This window comes from Ambystoma mexicanum, unplaced genomic scaffold, assembly GCF_040938575.1.
Source record: "Ambystoma mexicanum isolate Mex_15411 unplaced genomic scaffold, UKY_AmexF1_1 Mex_scaf10, whole genome shotgun sequence".
Lineage (NCBI taxonomy): Eukaryota > Metazoa > Chordata > Amphibia > Caudata > Ambystomatidae > Ambystoma > Ambystoma mexicanum.
The window spans coordinates 1,130,001-1,132,500 of record NW_027182325.1 but is presented as its reverse complement, the minus strand read 5'-3'; the positions used below and the strand labels follow the sequence as shown (position 1 = coordinate 1,132,500).

Here is a 2,500-nt window from a genome sequence, read left to right as displayed (position 1 = left end):
GTGTGGTGTCGCCGTAGGCTCTGGGCCTAGTGAGTTTTGTACTTTTAAGCATCTAGTCGGCTAGACCTTGCAGTTTTAAAAGGCAATTGAGAAAGGGCTCACTTCCTGAACTTGGAGCACAAAAAAGCCTACAGCACCTGGTATTCCCAGGCGGTCTCCCATCCAGGTACTAACTAGGCCTGACACTGCTTAACTTCCGAGATCAGTCGAGATCGGGTGCATTCAGTGTGGTGTGGCCGTAGGCTCTAGGAATGCTAAGAATATTACTCTTATGCATTTGCATTTAGTAAGCTAAGCCATGCAGCCACTTGCAACATGATACCACGCTCATCGCTCGATCAGGCTCGATCAGGCGAGATATATAAGACTGGTGGGCCCATTCAGGACTCCTATGTCTGGTAGGATAACTTTAATTCATCCATCCTGTGTCTGTTGCAGGGAGGTGGAGAGAACAATCAACACAATAATGGTTTTCTTTCATGCCTCTTGAAGGACTCAATATTCTCTGTACTGCATTACATGTGAAAGTCGATTTATTACCCATGAACACACTACCTGTATGCTAATTCTATGTAAAAAGGTAGCTCCAGCCCTCATGATGTTGTCCAACATTTCCGCTATAAAACGGGATACAATTATTTTGGAAACATACCAAATTTGAAAAATAATTGAGAAGTTGCGCAATTACTAATCATGGAGCACAAAAAAGCCTACAGCACCTGGTATTCCCAGGCAGTCTCCCATCCAGGTACTAACTAGGCCTGACCCTGCTTAGCTTCCGAGATCGGGCGCATTCAGTGTGGTGTGGCCGTAGGCTCTGGGCCTAGTGAGTTTTGTACTTTTAAGCATCTAGTCGGCTAGACCTTGCAGTTTTGAAAGGCAATTGTGAAATGGCTCACTTCCTGAACTTGGAGCACAAAAAAGCCTACAGCACCTGGTATTCCCAGGTGGTCTCCCATCCAGGTACTAACTAGGCCCGACACTGCTTAGCTTCCGAGATCAGACGAGATCTGGCGCAATCAGTGTGGTGTGGCCGTAGGCTCTGGGCCTAGTGAGTTTTGTACTTTTAAGCATCTAGTCAGCTAGACCTTGCAGTTTTGAAAGGCAATTGAGAAATGGCTCACTTCCTGAACTTGGAGCACAAAAAAGCCTACAGCACCTGGTATTCCCAGGCGGTCTCCCATCCAGGTACTAACGAGGCCCGACACTGCTTAGCTTCCGAGATCAGACGAGATCGGGCGCAATCAGTGTGGTGTGGCCGTAGGCTCTGGGCCTAGTGAGTTTTGTACTTTTAAGCATCTAGTCAGCTAGACCTTGCAATTTTGAAAGGCAATTGAGAAATGGCTCACTTCCTGAACTTGGAGCACAAAAAAGCCTACAGCACCTGGTATTCCCAGGCGGTCTCCCATCCAAGTACTAACGAGGCCCGACACTGCTTAGCTTCTGAGATCAGACGAGATCGGGCGCATTCAGTGTGGTGTGGCCATAGGCTCTGGTTCTTGTGAGTTTTGTACTTTTAAGCATCTAGTCGGCTAGACCTTGCAGTTTTGAAAGGCAATTGAGAAATGGCTCACTTCCTGAACTTGGAGTACAAAAAAGCCTACAGCACCTGGTATTCCCAGGCGGTCTTCCATCCAGGTACTAACTAGGCCCGACACTGCTTAGCTTCTGAGATCAGACGAGATCAGGCACATTCAGTGTGGTGTGGCCGTAGGCTCTGGGCCTAGTGAGTTTTGTACTTTTAAGCATCTAGTCGGCTAGACCTTGCAGTTTTAAAAGGCAATTGAGAAAGGGCTCACTTCCTGAACTTGGAGCACAAAAAAGCCTACAGCACCTGGTATTCCCAGGCGGTCTCCCATCCAGGTACTAACTAGGCCTGACACTGCTTAACTTCCGAGATCAGACGAGATCGGGTGCATTCAGTGTGGTGTGGCCGTAGGCTCTAGGAATGCTAAGAATATTACTCTTATGCATTTGCATTTAGTAAGCTAAGCCATGCAGCCACTTGCAACATGATACCACGCTCATCGCTCGATCAGGCTCGATCAGGCGAGATATATAAGACTGGTGGGCCCATTCAGGACTCCTATGTCTGGTAGGATAACTTTAATTCATCCATCCTGTGTCTGTTGCAGGGAGGTGGAGAGAACAATCAACACAATAATGGTTTTCTTTCATGCCTCTTGAAGGACTCAATATTCTCTGTACTGCATTACATGTGAAAGTCGATTTATTACCCATGAACACACTACCTGTATGCTAATTCTATGTAAAAAGGTAGCTCCAGCCCTCATGATGTTGTCCAACATTTCCGCTATAAAACGGGATACAATTATTTTGGAAACATACCAAATTTGAAAAATAATTGAGAAGTTGCGCAATTACTAATCATGGAGCACAAAAAAGCCTACAGCACCTGGTATTCCCAGGCAGTCTCCCATCCAGGTACTAACTAGGCCTGACCCTGCTTAGCTTCCGAGATCGGGCACATTCAGTGTGG

At 46.7% G+C, this 2,500-nt stretch overlaps 7 non-coding genes and 2 pseudogenes across 7 annotated transcripts in view; all 9 read right to left on the bottom strand.

Annotated features, from left to right (window-relative positions):
* Nucleotides 1-19, bottom strand: part of LOC138541593 (5S ribosomal RNA) — a 119-nt gene extending 100 nt beyond the window's left edge. The window contains exon 1 of the ribosomal RNA XR_011289595.1: nt 1-19. This exon is cut by the window's left edge and continues 100 nt beyond it. This is a non-coding gene — a ribosomal RNA (5S ribosomal RNA).
* A 106-nt stretch (nt 20-125) lies between these two features.
* Nucleotides 126-244, bottom strand: LOC138538416 (5S ribosomal RNA). Its single transcript, XR_011286516.1, has one exon. It is a non-coding gene; the product is annotated as a 5S ribosomal RNA (ribosomal RNA).
* Nucleotides 245-707: 463 nt separating this feature from the next.
* LOC138544991 (5S ribosomal RNA) lies at nt 708-816 on the bottom strand (annotated as a pseudogene).
* A 106-nt stretch (nt 817-922) lies between these two features.
* Nucleotides 923-1,041, bottom strand: LOC138537967 (5S ribosomal RNA). Its single transcript, XR_011286084.1, has one exon. It is a non-coding gene; the product is annotated as a 5S ribosomal RNA (ribosomal RNA).
* Nucleotides 1,042-1,147: 106 nt separating this feature from the next.
* On the bottom strand, nt 1,148-1,266 carry LOC138536949 (5S ribosomal RNA). Its single transcript, XR_011285105.1, has one exon. It is a non-coding gene; the product is annotated as a 5S ribosomal RNA (ribosomal RNA).
* Nucleotides 1,267-1,372: 106 nt separating this feature from the next.
* LOC138541604 (5S ribosomal RNA) lies at nt 1,373-1,491 on the bottom strand. Its single transcript, XR_011289606.1, has one exon. It is a non-coding gene; the product is annotated as a 5S ribosomal RNA (ribosomal RNA).
* Nucleotides 1,492-1,597: 106 nt separating this feature from the next.
* On the bottom strand, nt 1,598-1,716 carry LOC138539629 (5S ribosomal RNA). Its single transcript, XR_011287693.1, has one exon. It is a non-coding gene; the product is annotated as a 5S ribosomal RNA (ribosomal RNA).
* Nucleotides 1,717-1,822: 106 nt separating this feature from the next.
* On the bottom strand, nt 1,823-1,941 carry LOC138548873 (5S ribosomal RNA). Its single transcript, XR_011292667.1, has one exon. It is a non-coding gene; the product is annotated as a 5S ribosomal RNA (ribosomal RNA).
* A 463-nt stretch (nt 1,942-2,404) lies between these two features.
* The window catches only part of LOC138546137 (5S ribosomal RNA), a 109-nt pseudogene continuing 13 nt past the window's right edge, over nt 2,405-2,500 (bottom strand).